Source organism: Tachypleus tridentatus, chromosome 9, assembly GCF_004210375.1.
Source record: "Tachypleus tridentatus isolate NWPU-2018 chromosome 9, ASM421037v1, whole genome shotgun sequence".
Classification (NCBI taxonomy): Eukaryota; Metazoa; Arthropoda; class Merostomata; order Xiphosura; family Limulidae; genus Tachypleus; species Tachypleus tridentatus.
Window position 1 is genome coordinate 91,365,801 of NC_134833.1, and position 19,488 is coordinate 91,385,288.

At 33.2% G+C, this 19,488-nt stretch overlaps 1 long non-coding RNA gene across 32 annotated transcripts in view; it reads left to right on the forward strand.

The window, feature by feature from the left end:
* LOC143225742 (uncharacterized) overlaps window positions 1-19,488 on the forward strand; it is a 70,513-nt gene that overhangs the window by 33,946 nt on the left and 17,079 nt on the right. For 16 of the 32 annotated variants that reach the window (XR_013014034.1, XR_013014040.1, XR_013014037.1 and 13 more), the window contains 4 exons: window positions 666-802; window positions 1,733-1,858; window positions 3,746-3,854; window positions 12,738-12,938. This is a non-coding gene — a long non-coding RNA (uncharacterized LOC143225742). Of the gene's footprint in view, window positions 1-665; window positions 803-1,732; window positions 1,859-3,745; window positions 3,890-4,400; window positions 5,822-12,737; window positions 12,939-13,158; window positions 13,407-19,488 lie in introns of those variants that run through there. The other 16 variants (XR_013014041.1, XR_013014039.1, XR_013014031.1 and 13 more) reach the window with 13 other exon arrangements.

A 19,488-nucleotide genomic window follows, 5' to 3' on the forward strand; every position in this document is an offset into this window, starting at 1 on the left:
TTATAAAATTTTGTTTGAACTGGAGTTAAAAGTATTGGAGGTTGTGTTGAGTGTGCAGTTGAATGGTATTGCTGTTATTTTAGTTAATTTGGCTATCTTTTTTATGAAATAGCAGTTGGTTTTGTTTTTAATGGTACCAAGAGCCACTCCTAACTTTTTCACTATATTTCTTGGATTGGAGAGGTTTTCTCTTGTCAATGTAACATCCACTTTGTGAATGAATACAGAAAGTCCATGGTATAACTTTATACAGAATAAACAACAAAACATTATGAAAAACAGTTTGACTCAATAAAGTTTATTAATAAAAAACAATTATTTGCATCATAGCATAACCTTTTTAATATCTATATATTTATTTAATATATTAGAAATATTTAAAAGCTCTTTAAGACAAGTAAAAAAAAGAATTTGAAATGAAATTATGAAATATTCTGGCAATTTATGAGTTGGGTTTTAGCTTCTAGTTGAGTTCTATACACAACATAATAATTTGTTGTCTCATTATGCTTTTTCCATTTGGTATCAGTATTATGTAATGGAGTTGTTATGTTTCTGTTTATGCAGTTATAGGCTACTAATTCTACAGGTTTGCCAAATATTTTTTTAGTAGTTGAAAACAGTTTTCTTGCTTCTAGTTTTATCTGTTTCTTTGTTAAATTTAGAATTTCATTGTGAGGAAATCAAGCTTACTGGATACCTGGGTTTTGACAGTTGCTCTTTTTGAAGATTCCCAATTTGTTGAATATAAGTGTTCTGTCAGATGACACATGTAGGAATATATTCTACAACAAGACTTCAGGTGAGTATAGGTAGGTTTAGTAAAAATAGTAAATGATTATAAAACTTTCTAATAATTCAATTTCAAAAAGAAATATCTTAATGAATATCAAGTTGAGATTGAGTAGGTATGTAAAATGGAATGTTTTTAACCACCAATAAAAGAAATTGATAAAATGAAAGATTTTCAATGTTTATAGTTCAAAAATGCCTCACAACAAAATTTTGAAACACTTACAATGCAGACATTTTATAAATACCAAAAATACCTGTGTTTTGACAGTTCTTCTTTCTGAAGATTCCCAATTTGTTGAACATGATCAGATGACATAATCAGATTATAAAGATCTTAAATTATGTTTTTCCAGCATACCTCTGCATGTTTCTCAGTATTGTCAATGCTGATGAAGAAGAGAGTCACTCATAATTGTGGTTTAAAATATTTGTTGTTGTCATTGTCATTATTTTCATTCCTTTGGTTGAAGTGTGAATACTTATTTTATTTAGATTAGAAATGTTATATCAGGTTTACAGCAGTTTTAAACTGAACATTTTAATATTGGTGTTATAGCCTAAAGACAGTATGAAATAATTTTTCAATCCCAAGTGAATTAATTTGTAAGGTGTGTCTCTGAAAACTATTGCTAAAAAGAAATTAAAATTTGTATAGAAACAGTAATTTAAAATTACTTTGGTGTTGTCACATAATCTTCATTTATTTTGGTTGTAAGTTTTATGACTTGGATTAACTGCAGGCACAGGATTGTGATAGGGGTTGTATGGAAAAATGACTATTGACAATTACTATGAACATGAGAGTACTTGATATTTTTTTAGAAACAGCAAAATTATTTCTTTAGTGATATGTTTTATTTATTTCTCCATGTTTGATGTACTCTTTTTGGATACTAATTTTCATTTTTTTTTGTATTTAATGATATTGGATGATCAGCTTGTTATGATTTGAGCAGCAGTAACATTGTTTCTTCTAATGATGAACTTCCAGTCAAACTTTGTTTCCCTGATGACTTAGCTCAAGCTACAACTTCTGCTGCAGTATCCTTATTTGCTCAATCAGGTGAAGGTTTGCTATCCATTGTATTTGTTAATTTAATATCACCTTTTGATATGATCACTAATAACAATAAAATTGTCTTTAAAATTTAATTTTATTTGATAGTTTTAGTTCAGTGGATAGGAGAGTTGAGATGAACAAAGGGCCTTTGTTGCCCCTAAACATTGTTATGTTATAACCTCATTTTATTCATAATTTTACACAAGTTAGGACATAATATATCACTTGGTTTAATTTCTAATAGTGAACAGATAGTTTCATTGTTTGTTGTAACCTGATCTAACTTGCACTTCAGTGGTAAAGTCATAATTTGTTTGGAACTGATCTCAGCTTCATTTCTGTACAGAAAGGTCATATTATCTTTTAAACATATCTTGCTCCCACTTCTTTATAGCAAGCTACTTCTACTTTGAGACAGGTAAGGTCACATTATTCTAGAAATTGATCTTTCACATTTATACAGTTAAGTGCATATTAGGCTAATTATTCTATAAAATAATCTAATCTGTACATTAGTACAGTAAATACACTACAATAAGGTCATATGTTAGAAAGTGATATAACCTTCACTTCTATACAGTAAGGTCATATTTTGATACAAACTTACCTCACTTATATTTCTGTTAAGGTATGGTCTTATGTTGTTATAAACAGCAAATTTCGACACCAGTACAAAAAGATATTACATTAACTGTTTTCACTTCCACTTCAGTACAGTAAGGTCATGCTAAGCTATTACCTCATCTTCTCATCAGTACAGTAATATATTAGGCCAACTGTTGTTACTTCTGCTTCAGTATACTCCAGTCAAGTAATAAACTGTAATCTTGTATCCTCATTGATACAGTAATATCATATTGGGGCAACTGTTGTCATTTCCACTTGAATGCAGGTAAGTCATATTGTAAACTATAATTTTCGTATCCTCATCAGCACAGTAATGTCATACTGTGCAAATATTCTCACTTCTAGCTCTGTACAGATAACATCATATTAGGCTACAAACTAATCTTATTTCTACCTCAATCTAATTCAGTGGAAATAAATACACAGTACATCTGCTGAAATGACATTTATTTCCAGTACACACAAACTCATATTTTGATATAAATTATTATCAAGTTTAAGAAATTTAGGTAATGTCAGAATGCATCAACTAATCTGACCTTTACTTCAGTATAGATAAATTTATACTTTTTTATATACTAATCTTGTGTCTAACTAATTAGATATAAAGTTACAGAACCTTATGAGTTAAAATGGCTTCTATTTCATCCCAGGTAAGCTCATACTTTGTTATACATTGAATAAATTGGAACCTTTAGTACAGATGTGTAAAGTCATTTTGTGATACACTCAGTTGATCATAACCTCTGTACAACTAGGTAAGGTCACATGTTGTTGTACATTGATTTAATCGTAAGTTCAGTATAGATGTGTAAAGTTATTTTGTGATACACTCAGTTGTTCTCAGAGGTGTAGCTAGGGATTTCAGCACCTGGGGACAAAGTCAGTTTTTTTGCACCCTCCTGACAAAATGTAAGCCATAATTCCTAATTATGTAACATCAATTTGGCACCCCCCAACCCCGATGCTGCACCTGGGGACAGATGTACCTCCTTGGACACCCCCTAGCTATGCTACTGGTTGTTCTTAACCTTAGTACAACTAGGTAGGATCACATGTTATTATACATTGATTTAATCATAAGTTCAGTACAGTTGTGTAGAGTTTTGTTATACACTGATATCATGTATTAGTATAAGCAGTGTCATGAAATGTCACATAGTGGGCTCATGTTTAATTAATTACACTTTATATTAATTGATATAAAACCACTAATTTTTAGTGAAACTTGTTAAGACTAATAAAGTACAATTATTTCAACAGTGTAACGTTGCTTTTCATGATGATTACAGAAGTACAGATACCAGTGATGAACCATTCTGGTTTCCATCTCGAGAATTCACTTCTGATATTTTTCCAAGTATCTGTACATGTGAGTTTTGAGACTATAAACAAACAATAAATAAAGTAAGATATTAAGCTCTACATTCCACTTTTTATGATCTTGAGAAATGTATTAGCAAAGCTGAAAATTTAACATTATACCATTTGTCTACATTGATTATTTATTTTATTATTATTAGCATTGGAAAGACAAAGTTCAAGAATGTTAATGTCTTTTCAGATCTCTCTCATATTCACTGCACATTGTATCTTATAAGATGATACGGGATTAAGTGTCATGAATATGTTTGGTAGTCACTGTACTACCCACACTCTCTGTGACATATGGATACTACAGTGCTTTCAAAAGAATTGTTTCTTGTTTAGAAATATGTATGCATACCTCTTCTAAACATACAATTCCACTTAAAGTGTTACTTTGTTAGGAATACAATTGATTGCACCTAAAGTTAGTATTTTAATTAAAATTAGTAAAAGTACTATAGTACTTAAATATTTTGTAATATTGTACTTTCCAAACCTATTCTATTCATATGTCTTTCTGACCTAAAACCCCAACATCTGGATGTTGTAGCATTAGAAGAATTGTCTTGCAAGAAAAGCTGAACATTTTTCTTCAGTTTGTTATAACACGTAATTGTTAAAACATATTGGAAACCTGGACATCTAGTGCTTTATCTTTCTTTTTATATTTGGAGAATCACATCAACACAGTACCTGAAATATTATGTACCACTGAATTATACGATTCTATAGTTGAACAGTAATGCTCTAAAGTTACTGTGTTATTATATTCATATTGTTCTTGCTTTTTGCTGTAATTATTCTGTTGTTAAACAGTATAGCTTAAAAATATTATTTGATCTATGTTTGTTTGAAATAACATTTTATAGTATTAATAAAAAAACTCATAATTACAACCAAAACATATTGATTGTTACTTAAATTAATTATTTGTGACACATTATATTTCTTTAGATTTTACTTGTAGTCTTTTAAAATTACTGAAAAAAATTGTGTCAGAATTGTAAATTTATTGTTATACAATCACTAGAAAATTAAAAACAAAATCATATTATTGTGTACAAAATGTAAAGCATAACACCTGTAATGTAAGTTTAATGTAGTCTTCTAATATAAGACTGTGCAGTCATTATTGCTGGATTAAACCATTAAAGGAAATTAGTTAAGTGACAGAAATGTGTATTAGTAGCAAAAGAAAATGTATTAATTATTAATGAACTAAATCGTTAAAGTACATCAGTTATGATATGAAAGATAATATTGTTATAGTAGATTAGTTACATAAGAAAATGTCTTATTAATTGTTGTTGAATTTAACCATTATAGAAGATTAATTACATAGAAAGAGATAACTTATTAATGGTTCTTGAACTAAATTATTATAACAAGTTATTTATATGATAAGAAATGTGTGAATAGTTACTGAACTAAACTATTACAGAATGTGAAATGTAAGTCATGATTGATAAAAGTGTGTAACATACTAAACACACAGCATTTAGTGATGTTTTCTGTACAATGTTTAAGATATATGAATCCATGTTCAGTGTTATATAGCAATGGCAATTTACTACTTAATTGTCAAAGAAGCCCTACTTATACAGCAACTAAAACCAAAATTAAACCAATGTAAAGGAACACCTTTCTACCTATACTAATTAATAACCTAACATCCACCTGAAATGACCCCTAAAATCCAGTACCTGTTTATACCCTCTTTCCTAAGATATGTTTCTATCAACAGTCATATTCAAACTCTTTCTTAACCTGAAGATGACCTAGGAAGGTCAAAATATTATTCTCTACTTAACATTCAGCCAGTGAAACTAACAGCATTAATATTAATATTTTATAGTATTCATGTTGAAAGTATAAACATTAACTTAAGCCGTTTGTTGTTGTAGCCCCTTAAAAGACTGCATATATTCGTATAAACACAGTGCTAAAGGTTACTGTGACTGACATAAAACATTGATATGTTGAAAGTATAAACATTAACTTAAGCCGTTTGTTGTTGTAGCCCCTAAAAGACTGCATATATTCGAGTCCTTCTCGTACTACCCAGTTGATCTCCTGGATGTAGTCTCGTGCTTACACAAGGGTACAAGTCGTGGACTGTCTGTTCCATGACATTTCTAGAAAATCCCCATTTTCTGTCCTGGAAAGAATCTTTAAATCATGTAGTTAAACTTAGGACATTAGTTTGTCAACAGTTTATTTACATTTACAACTAGAAAAAGAACAGGAATTACCCATTCATGTGGGGGGATGAGAGTGAAGGACATATAATAAACTAAAACGGGAAGACAAGGCTTATATGCTCCGAATTTCTTCAAAAACTTGAAATAAAATAGTAAATCTCTTGCTGGCTTGTGGGCAGAAGAATGTTTTGAGTCGATGTTAGAAAGCTGTCCAAGAGATCTGTATGAAGATGTTTTGGAATGTTTTCGTGAGGTGGAAGAGAACATGAAAAAAAGAAGGAAAGAGGTGTTAATAGCTTCAGAAGGTGATGGTGTATTTTTTTTATACTAAAGTTATTAGATTTTTTTATATTAGTGCAAATAAGAGAATAAATGTTTTCTCATATCTGTGATACTTCGTTTTATTTTATTTTGACAATTTCCATCCTTACAAATGAGGCTCCCTCCGAGGAAGTAAGAGTATAAAATTGTAAAACTGTACAATGTCAGAACAAATTTATGTTAATATAATCTATTAATATAAAATGTTCAGGAGAATTATACGATATTATGTAACAACTGGAAGTAAGTAGTTGTGGATCATTTGAAACTGGATACCTCATTGCCATTAAGTAGTTGTGGAAGATTCAGAGTATAACACTAACTGTAGGTTAACGGTATATGCTCAGTACCAATATGATCTATAATTCTGTAAAATAAATAACACTTCTGTATTATCATAAACCACTATAAGATGGAAAGCATCATCTAGAAAATAGGTGAGAATTGTTTGTCTTGCTACAAACATTGGGTGCGTTATTGGATATAATAATGTTAATTTCTGTTAAAAACAAACATTGCCTACATAATACTGTTAATATTATTGAATATTGATGTGTACTTCTCAAGGTACATAATTTTATAAATTAATATATCATTCATGGACATCGCATGACTTATCCATGTCTTACATAATTTAGCACATACCTAAGCATTCCTTTCAATCTTATCATTTTATTTAACTCTTAAAAACATAAGTTCCCCTCGATGGGCTCTGCAGATAGATCTATGTGTTTTTTGCTTTCAGAAAACACACACTCTAAACACAAGTTATTCTGAGTTAACTGTATTATTTGTAATTCAGTACAAATCATATAATCAGTATATCTTGCATCATTAGCATGGCCAATATAGACGAAAACATTTCAACGCAAACCTAATTATTTCATCATTCACACATATTTGTTAATTTACCACCATGTGGTTTTTGATTCAATATAGCTGACATAAATAACATTGGAATTTCATGATGTAAACAATTTCCTTTAATTCTCATATTCTTCTTCACAAGTATGAGCATTTTTATACCACATATATAAAAAACTATATCTGTTAAATCACACTTATCTCAAATTCTGCACTAGTTATTTTTAAATTATCTTTTTGCTTTAAAAAATTAATTTTTGCTGGGGACTCTTCATAAAGTCTACTTTCAAATCTGGCCGTTGGACATACACTATCGAGGATTATTTCAGTTGATTATTGTATTATATAAATGTTATATATAACATTAAATTTTTAAATTACTAACAAACATTCTATGTATTGTTTCTTTCTTCCCGATACTCAGGTGTAAGCCTCGATGCTTACGAAGCTAAAAATCGGATTTCGATAGTGATAGAAGGCAGAGCACAGGTAGTCAATTCTATAGGGTTATGTTCAACGATAATCTAGGCCCGGCATGACCAGGTGGTTAAGGCACTCGACTGGTAATCCGATGGTCCCATGTTCGAATTCCCATCACACCAAACATGCTCGCCCTTTCAGCTGTGGGGTCGCAGAAAGTCCTCGCGTAGCTTTGCGCGAAATTCAAAACAAACCAAACAATATCCTTACCAATCTGTCACTTCTGTCCTTCCTAGTATCCTGCACTACATACGTTGAAAGGGTTTTGTTAGATTATAGTAAACTACTGTGTTAAATTTAGTTAATTTAATATTCAGTATAGCTATTTCAACTCATGTTAAATGTACTAATGTGAAAGGATAATTTAATTCTTAAGTTTCTCTGTGCCCAATACAAAACACTTTATGCAAACTAAAATTAGTGACATTGATTTTTTTAAAACTGTGTGACTAGATGACTTTTAATAAGCCCAATTCCCGTTGGTGTGCTACAATACGGCTTAAAACAAATACGGGAGGTTACATATATTCAGCCCGTGTTGTTATTCTGTTGAGACTTTGTCGGAACGTGTCACAAACTAAATAAAACGTGTTATATATGTTTATACAATTTACAATATTAAATCTAATGAATTCAACATGTATTTTAACTGAATATTATAATGAAAAATATCAACTTATGTGTTTTCATCGAGTTTTATTAATATATAAACAGAATTAGCAGTGCCCGTGTAGGTTGTTGATGTATATGATCATGTAACATCTAATATGTTTAATTGACGTACAATCGCGCTTCGTACTTTGGTACCAACGGTGCATTATAATACCACTTGTGAAATCCTACTAGCCGATTAAGAGTTGGCGACGGGTACGTTTAATAATTGCTTTCTCTTTAACTATGAGCTTAAATATAGTGAGGAGTGGTGTGTGTACACCTTGCATAACTTTGTGCGAATATTGAAAACAAAAAAACATAATTTGTGGTTTTTATTCAAGAACTGATTATTCACTAGAATAATTTCACTCACGAATATAACGTTTTTGAAAATAATTTTTGACTACGAAAATAATATTAAGTAAGTAAATTCAATAACATTTACTATTTTATTAATTTATGTTTTGTATGTTATGTTTTGTTTTGATAACAAAATAAGTAATTTTCTTTTCATTATTATAACATCTGTGTGAAAAACATATATTAAGTTAAAAAGTAAGGACTTGATGGTATCGGAAACACCCTAGTTCTAAATTAAAGACTATTAGTATTGCAATATATGTTTATTAGTTTTGTAATTAAAAAATTCATATTAAAAACTTTTATATTTTTATTTCATACTCTTAATTAAAAAAAGAAAACAATACGGGACATAAACAGCATTATTTTTGGTTTGGTTTAAATTTTGTGTGTTTCTGTTAAGTCAAATATGTATCCCGCTGGTGCAGCGATAAGTCCACAGATTTAGAACGTTAAAATCAGGGGTTCGATTCCCCTCGGTGGACTTAGCCGATAGCCAGATATGGCTTTGTTATAGCAAAAAATACATAAACACTTATTTAGATATATATTCTGCTGCATCCTTTGATTAATGTATTTTTTTCTTGTTAGATTCAGGATTAGAGTGCAATATATAAGAGGATATTTAAATAATACACACATAGAATGAGAATTCTGTAGAACAAGGGTTCCCAACCTTTTGGCACTCGCGACCCCTTACCTAAAAGTTTGAAACCCATGTGACCCCTACTTAGGGCTTACTATCAGCAGCTTACTTTTTCTTTTATTTTCTGTGAAGGAGAGGGAAAGAAACATCTAAAAAATATTTAAAATTCTGTAATTATTTATTAGCAAATTAAATCACATTGGTCCAACCTGAATTCGCAAAAAGAACATATATTTCTTAAAATAATATTAACATAGGTTTGAACAGCTATCCAACCCAGCTAGTGAAATGTTGCATTTCAGCAGCAAGCTTTGAAATTCGTGGCCGAGCGTTTGTTAGAGCCAGTCTCATGTCATCTCCAACATCCAATCTGTTCCTATTCTTTGTTTTTATATTGACAAGAGTGAAAAATCCTGCCTCACACAAGTAGGTAGAAGCAAATGGAACAAGGACACGTAAAGCTATCATGCTGACTTTGGAGTATGACTGATACATAGCGCACCAAAACTGTGCCACGGATTTCACCTTCAAGAGATCACGAGCTGAAGAGTCGTTCCTTAGATCCAGAAATTCATCTTGGATATCATCTGGGATGCTGGATACATCAAGTTCAGTACAAAATGGGTTCCTTACCAGGGCCTCCTGTTCCTGTGATAGCTCAGGGAAGTAACGCTCGACTTCCTTTTCTAGAGACTGAAGATGTTCGGTAATCTCATCCTTGAGGAACTGATCCAGTTGGATCTGAGACTCATCCGTCACTCCACAAAGTTTTTCAAACATAGCAATGTTTCCAAGATTGGTTTTCCGACGCCAGTTCTGCAATTTGGAAACAAAGGCCCGAAGACTATCTTGAAAAAGGAGAACATGTGTTTCCCTTCCTTGAAGCTTCAAATTGAGCTTGTTCAGCTGGTCAAAAATGTCGGCTATGTACGCAACCCTTTTATTCCATGCTTCATCTTCGAAGTGAGCTACAAGATCTTTCCTTTCTTGAGTCTCCAGGAATAGCTTTATTTCATCTTTCATTTCAAAGACACGATTAATAACGTTTCCTTTCGACAACCAACGTACTGCTGTGTAGAAGAGAAGAACTTCGTGGTCAGCATTCATGTCTTTGCATAGTTCTTTGAACAGGCGAGTGTTGAGTGCTCGAGTCTTCACATAGTTTACAATTTTGATTACAGATTCAAGCACTTCCTGCAGAGAGGCAGTGAGAGTCTTACTGGCGAGAGCATATCGGTGAATCATGCAGTGGATGCCCTTTGCTTGAGGCGCTAGCTTCTTCACTCTCGACTGGAATCCTGATTTCGATCCCAGCATAGCCGGTGCCCCATCCGTACAAACCCCCACACACGTTTTCCCATTGAAGATCTTCGTCTTGAAAAAAGTTGAAACTTTTTCCATGACATCATCAGCTTTTGTTGTGGTTTCAAGTGCACTGCAGAATAAGAATTCGTTTTTGATGTCACCTGAATTAATGTATCTCACGAAGACAAGCAACTGAGAACATGAACTTACATCTGTTGACTCGTCGAGCTGAAAGGAGAACAAAGGGGAACCCTTGTTTTCAGTCAAAACCTGTTCCTTCACATCCATAGACATTTTAGAAATGCGCCTAGTATTATTTGACAGGGATACTTGCTGCATCTTCTTTGCACTGGCTTCTCCCAAGAATAAGATTCACTGCTTTCATCATGCAGGGTTTAAGAAGTGTTTCTCCAATCGTGTGAGGCTTTTTTTGTTTAGCAATTTCGAATGCAATCTCATATGAAGCTTCCACTATGGCTGCACTCTGCTGCAGAAACGACCCACTTCTATCGATTCTTTGGCTTTTAAGACACCGTTCATGCCGTTTGAAGAAATCCAAACCCTTCTTTGCGTGTTCTGGATGTTTCGTCTCGAGATGACGCTTGAGTTTTGATGGTTTCATTGACTCTGCACTCAGGACAGCATGGCACAAAACACACTGTGGTTTCTCGATGCCGTCGTTGGCGAGCACAGTGGTGAAGCCAATGTTGAAGTAGCATTCTGAGTATCTGCGCCGTTTAGCCAGGGACACAACTCACCTCTACTGCTTACTTATCTCCTTGTTAAAATAAAAAAAAAATGTTGAATAATGAACGCTTTGGCAACTGTAGATCTTACACTGACTACTTGTGGGGGGTGCAGGTAGAGTAATGACGGGGTAAGTATTGGGAGGGAAGGGAGCCTGGCCAGTCGCACGATTCGTCATCCACCAATCAGCAACGGACATGTGACTCACGTGTCGACAGCGAGCACACACACACTTAATCACAGCTAAACAGACACACAAGCATACGTACATGCGCGTGCACTCACATACTCGCTACTCACTAGTACACATATACATACAGTTGCAGACACATACACATTCACACAGGCACATTCACTCACAGGCACGCATACATACACCCATAATATCACCTAATGACATTGAACTAACGTAGCACACGTTTTGCTTTGCACCGAAACAAAAAAATGTAAGAGCATGAAAATGTAATTGATGAAATAAAATTAATGTTATCCCAAGCTACTTCTAACAAGGCTACGCGACTCCCCTGCCAAGGCTTCGCGACCCCCCAGGGGGTCGCGACCCACCGGTTGGGAACCCCTGCTGTAGAAAACGCCTTGCGTACTGATACAATGAACAATATTTAAATTAACACACATAACGTTGCTTGTGTTTCTCACATTTCAATAGCAATAAACAGTTATTATAAATTTCAGTTTTTCTTCACACATTGTCATGATGGTTACACGTTATCTAGAAAAGTTAGCAAATTAACGTTCGAATTAAAAATATTGCTTATTGGCAGAATGTGGTAAGTTTTTAACACCCACTTAATCCCGCCCTACTCAACCTTTTCGTTTGTAGTTTTTTCAAGATTTCTTACAAATACGAAAGCAAAAACTTCATGTAAGAAACAGAAATTTCTTTCACGAAAGCAAAGAAAATGAGGAGAAGGCTAGTTATTCTTTGTTTGTTGTAAAGTTATATCACAAAATATTTTACGTAACATAATCCTGCTCACGTTTCATTATTGAAAATTAGATGTTTAGTTTGAGAAAAAAAAAAAAAGTTACCTTACTTATGGTAATATTTAGATTGTTGGAAATAGTTTAGCGACTGAAATTCATTCCCAAAACTATAAAACTATTAATTATAATGTCTCTGATAATTAATGAAACAACATTTTATTAAATTCTTTAAATATCGTACTTAATCCGTTTGAATTTCGGTTTACTTTTTATCATTGCAGTAGCAACAATTTACCTCGGGTGTTTGACTATGTTATGATATAGTGAAAATGTTTAGTCATTTACCATTTTTTTCTTTGAATAGCTTAAATCATAAAACAACACTAGTTGTTGTTCTTGTCGTCTGTATGCTCTTGGGTTGCTTCATCCTCCCTACAGCTGAAGGCCAGGGAAGAAGAAGACGCTTCTTTGACAGACATAGTTTATATGGTGAAGATTTTGGATATTATAGATCACATGGTCAGCTCAGAAGCGACGGAGGAGGTTAAAGAACTACATATTATCGGTATTTCTATGTCCTTTGTTCTTTATTTTAAGCACATTATTTAAAAGAATTGTGAAGAATAGTATTTACCATCCAGTGATGTCAGAGAATATTAATAGTGTATTGAAAAGTGTTTTAATATAATAAAGTTGTACTCTAGTGAGAAACACAAAATTATTTTTATTTATTCTGTAAAGAAACCAATTTAATACAATGCACTTTACTGTTTTTGTATTTTCAGAATTGGATTCTTTCTATATTGAACCTTGAAAATTAGAATAGACTAAGTTTCGGATAACGTTATTTGTTATAATATTTTTCTTTAACAGGTAACCTGATGAAGACTTTGTCTGGTGACAAAACCTTTACTGATATTAATTTTAGTTAATATAACTTGTTATTCTATATTACCCGTACGAATATGAATATGTTTTTTGTTTTTGTAAAACATTCGTTAGAAATAAAACGTTTTATATTCTGATATAATAATAATACATTGTTTTCTATTTATTTTTTGACCCCATTTTATAATGGAAGTCTGAAGTTTTATAAGATGAAATTAGAAGTCATTTCTAATATACGTGATACTATGTTATTGATTACACTATGTAATACGAATTTTGTGACAAGATAGTATATATAGTTTCGTAATTGCTTATGTTATAAAAGTACAGAAAATGGCCATTATTTTCTTTAAACTTTGCTTTTGTGACTTGGATAATGAAATTTAAAAAAATAACCTTATTTCTATGTAAAAACAACATATGAATCAAGATTTACATGTATTTATACTAAAGTTATACAAAAATGAACAAAATGTTTAGAAGTGAGTAGTTTTTCTAGATTTGTGACTGTAATGTAAACCACTTTCACATATCAGTTCCCAAACATGGAGTCCCATTATGTTTTCGTTATACGCTATGATCTTTGCCTAAGACAGTTTAGTGAAGAAGTCTCGAAGGTACTTGAAGGTTGCAGACTCATTAACAAAATCTGTGACAACTTGTTTTATAAGACCCAATTTTATGTGCAATGGTGGGAACAACACCTTCTGGAGGTCCATTTGTGGCTCACACTTGACATTGTGCCTCCACACAGAGAACTCGGTCCGTTCCGGCCAGTGCTTCCTGTTGTAGTGCGCGGCTGTGTACCTGCTGCCCCAAAGGCAAAGATAACAGGGAAACCTGGTAAGCCCCTTTGAAGACCAATCAGGAATGCCACCATTTTGAAGTATCCGATAACCTCCCAGTCATACTCATCATACTTCAAGGCTGATGCTGTCACAGAGTACTTTTTTGCTCTTGTCTTGATAAATTGGTGACATACATAGCAAAATGCGTCTGGAGATTGCTTACAGCTTCTTGATGCCATCTCTGATAAAATCAGATAGGTCAATGTGTTCACTTAGGGAACTAGAATTAAAATGAAGTGGTGAGCCCCTGTATATACATTACTATGGAAAGGTCTAAAAGGTTCTTGAAAATTCTTGTAAGTTCTACAACAATCTAGAAATTTTTCGTAAGTTTGAGAAAATTCTCCATCAGCTACTCAGCACTGAATCTACTTGGAACGTTCTGGAAAATGGGTAAATTTGAAAATTTCATTACCCAGGTCACAAAAGCAAAGCTTGAAGAGAAAAATAGGTCTTTTCTATTTACTTTAGGCTTAAGCAATTGGGTTTGGGTTGTCCGTTTTCCTTATAACAAAGCAATCTCAGGCTATCTGCTGAATCCACCGAGGGGAAACGAACCTCTAACATTAGCGTTGTTAGTCCGTAGACTTACCTCTGTACTAGCAGGGGACTAAGCAATTAGGAAATCGCACTCTCTGCCCAGGAACAAGAAAAGGGAAACGTTTTGTTACATAGCGTTATCTATTTCTATCAAAAATGTGTAATAACAAGTTGATCAAAAGAACCCAAGACTTAGAAAACAACAAAAACATAGTCTAAAATCTCAGTAGAAAATGTTTTTCTTTGTAATCATTGAGGTCTGTATTTATCTTCTAAAACAATGAATTTCTTAACGTGTTTTGAAACATTTAAATAACAATTAGTTGTGTATCTCGTACTTTACTTGAATTAAAAAAATACAGTGAGTTTCATTTCAATGGATGAAGTCGGTCGTGTTAATAATAACAAAAAGTCCTTTCAAGGGTTTTGTTAGCTGTACAGTGAACATGAATGGTTATGAAAATAAAATGAGAAATCTTCTGACGATAGAACTTTGAAATTTTTGTATCCCAGACTATCAAGTGTGGCTTTAATTATAAATTCGTATAAATACAATGCGTGAATGTTGATCTCATGATGAACTGCAATATTGTTTCCTGAAAGTAACTTGATTGCTTGTTTTGTTGTTGTTTTTTGGAATAGTAAGGACAATAAGGGTAATTAAAACTGCTTTAAAAATGTATCTCAGAATATCTGGTATGAGAGTTAACAATTGTACTGATAAAGAAAAGATTGGTTTGTTTTGAATTTCGCGCAAAGCTACACGAGGGCTGTCTGCGCTATACTTCCGTAATTTTGTAATGTAAAGCTCGAGTGTCACCACTTACGATACCGATTAAACACCAGATGTGCACTTCTTTCAATTCAAAGTTTATCTAGTACCTGAAGGAATAATATTTCTTTATTTAGAAACAGGATGGTAGTGGTAATACATTAATTAGAATGGCTGTGATAACCTGCAAGCAGTGTAGTGTCAATACATCATTTAAAATAGCTGTGACAATACCTCAAATATGCACCTTTCTTCTAATTTTAATATAATCACAACATTGACTCCAGATTAATGCTTCTGAACCAGGTGAATGATTCATCCAGGGTTTAATGAGATTAGAATTAGGGTGGAGGAGTATTATCAACAGTAAAACATATTCAAAAGAATAAATGTAATCAGTTATCATGTATTCTGTATATAGTTTGATAAGTATTTTTATTGTTTGTTGTATTTATTCTAGTTGCAGTCTGATGTATATTTGAGCTATGATATAGTATTTGACATTTTAATTTAATGCTTTTTGTTTTTTCTTCGAACTCTAAGGAGAGAGCTATTTCGAAAACTGACAGGAATTGATATCAGAAAAAGGTTGAGAAGCCACGTTTTCGCTAATGTCATATTCTGCCGTCTAGTGTCTCAGATTAATAGTGCTAGATGTTTGAGTTTCAGTTTTTCTTTGTATCTGTCGCAGAAAGATATGATTGTTAATAGGAAATGTAAAAACCAAACACTTAATAATTTGAAATATTTCAATTCATTTTTCAACTGAATCAGTTGTACGTACTATTCTTTAGCTCATATTGAAAAGGTGTACAATTTTAAATTAACGATGTAAATTTACTTAAATTGAGAAGGTAAAGATTACTCTGGTGCAGGTTATTTTTAGTATAAGAAAGACAAAGAAAACAATTATTCAATTAATCATCTTATAAAAATTCCTAACATCATGCATAATAATGTTAAAAATTGTCATAAAAGTCGATAAAATTTACAGCTAATAAAAATAATTTTATTCACATTTTCTTTCATTTCACAAGCCTTGCTTAGGCATTTGTTATAAACTTTATATAACAGTAATTATATATATTTGCAAATATTATTCCTTCCTTTGAAGAGAAAACAAAATATATTAACCCTTTGGAACAATTTAATTTACGATGTAAATAACGATAATTGGGTTAATTATAAATAAAACTGAATTAAAAAATCTCTTCATTTTAAATTTACCCACGAATAAAACTTATTTACTTTTACTTATTTAAAATTACGCTGAGAGTGATTTTTCTTCAGAATTGTAGATAAATATGATATTTGTAAAAGATGTGAGGATATTTTAATTTTAACAAACTAATTTTATTATTTTAAAAATAATAATGTGTAACTTATGTTTCAGAAAATGTGGGAATTATAGGCAAACACAAATAGATATCTAATACTGTGTTAATCATTTTAATGCATAATATGTATCTGCATATTTTTAGCTGTAATTAAAAAATAAACGTCGAAGCTGGAGTGAAAGCAAACAAACCTTGAGGCCTTGACTGCTTGATTGTTATTTACTTTAAAATATTTGCTTGCTTGTTGTCTTAACGTAAAGCTAAACAGTGGATTATTTTTTATCTGTCCATTATGAGGATTCAAGGCTCGGATTTTAACGTTGTATTAAAGTTTGGAAAATTTCGTGATAAGCAATAATTCTAATATTTTAAAATTATTAAAAGTACAATTCTTTCATCTAATATGTTGCTTAGGAGAGAGTACAAGTATTAAATTAGTGAACGTTTGAGTTTTGTACTAACAACATGTTATTTAGGTTACAAACGTATTTAAGATAAGGTGAGTTTTTTCCAACGCGATTGATACGTATGCAAAAGTGTTGAAGAACCATCCGATACATGTTAAAATACTACTTAATCCCTACTGGTGAGTTAATGAACTTCTATTTCATTTATTATCAAGTTTATGGAGAATAACTGAATAAACCTTGTTGGTGTAAAGCGGGGGATTAGCAACCAGATAGACTGCTACAAGAGTTCTTGTTTCCACAAATGTTGGTAGTTTGTTGCTTCTTTGAAGTATGTTAGCGTTTTTCTACATGTCGTTTGGGATATTTGAAAATTCTTCTAGGGCCCGGCATGGCCTAGCGCGTAAGGCGTGCGACTCGTAATCCGAGGGTCGCGCCCGCGTCGCGCTAAACATGCTCGCCTTCCCAGCCGTGGGGGTGTATAATGTTACGGTTAATCCCACTATTCGTTGGTAAAAGAGTAGCCCAAGAGTTGGCGGTGGGTGGTGATGACTAGCTGCCTTCCCTCTAGTCTTACACTGCTAAATTAGGGACGGCTAGCACAGATAGCCCTCGAGTAGCTTTGTGCGAAATTTCCAAACAAACAAACAAACAAACAAAAATTCTTCTTAATTGTAGAAAATGGTCATTGAAAAATACAAACACTAGTTATTAATTCCGGCGTTTTATGCTACTTTTGTCAAGAAATATATATATATATAGTTGTACGGATACATGATTGATTGTATGAAAACCTTTCCAAGCATTTTAACGTAAAGGCGAAGAGAGAAAGATCAGACTTAGAATGTTATCGTGAGATATTGAGTTAAACACCAAACATCCGTACACAACGTTATGTATACGAGGGCTGTTAAAAAAAATACGCGGACTGACGTCATAAAACAAAATGTACTTTATTTAGAAGTTACAGGTCTGGGACCCCTTCAAAGTACTCTCCTCCCCAACGCACACACTTATCCCAACGGTGTTTCCACTTGTTGAAACAGTCCTGGTACGCTTCTTTTGTAATGTCCTCCAGCTCTTTCGTCGCATTTGCCTTAATCTCGGGAATCGTCTGAAATCTTCTTCCTTTCAAGGGTCTTTTGAGTTTGGGGAACAAGAAAATATCTCAAAGGTCAGGTGAGTCGGGGGGGTGGGGAAGAACAGTGATCGAATGTTTGGCCAAAAACTCACGAGTTCTGAGGCACAAATTTCGCAGCATTTTTCGGTCAAAATCTCGTAACAAGATCCAACTGATATCCCACACTCTTCAGCAAGCTCCCTGATAGTCAGACGTTGATTTGCCCGCACTAGGGTGTTGATTTTGTCGACGTGTGGGTCGTCAGTTGACGTGGAAGGACGTCCAGGACGCTCATCATCTTCGATGGACTGTCGACCATCCTTAAAACGTTCATGCCACTTGAAACATGCCGTACGATTCATAGCAACATCACCGTAAGCCGTGTTGAGCATAGCAAAAGTTTCAGTCGCAGATTTTCCAAGTTTAACACAAAATTTCACAGCAAGTCGTTGCTCCTTGAGATCATTCATTCTGAAATCCGCCAAACGAAAAACTCGCACTTCACTTAAAACCGCGTAGCTAATGCACAAATGAAGATATCTGCAATCGGGAAATGGCGTCGTAATCAACTGATCTGTGCGAACCTAGCGACACCAAGCGGATTCCCCTGGAACCAACTGGAGCCGCGCAATTCAAACAGTCCGCGTATTTTTTGAGCAGCCCTCGTATGTCAGAGCATTTAGGGACCTATTTTTACTTGTATTCGTATTATAAAATATGTAAATTTGCCACTTAAATGATAATATATGATCAAATGAAACAATGCTTTCATATAATTTGTAAAATATGGAGTTAAATGAGATTTGTAGAAATCCAAAAACATTGTGTGGTTTATTGAGAAAATCACAAACTTGAAAAACACATATTTTCATCAGACAAAACTTTGCATTACTTTTATAATTCCGAATCGTCGTTCGATGCTAAAAGTGACGTCTGTTTGTTTGTTTGTTTGGAAATTTCGCACAAAGCTACTCGAGGGCTATCTGTGCTAGCCGTCCCTAATTTAGCAGTGTAAGACTAGAGGGAAGGCAGCTAGTCATCACCACCCACCGCCAACTCTTGGGCTACTTTTTTATCAACGAATAGTGGGATTGACCGTTACATTATAACGCCCCCACGGCTGAAAGGGCGAGCATGTTTGGCGCGACGAGGATGCGAACCCGCGACTTTCAGATTACGAGTCGCACGCCTTAATACGCTTGG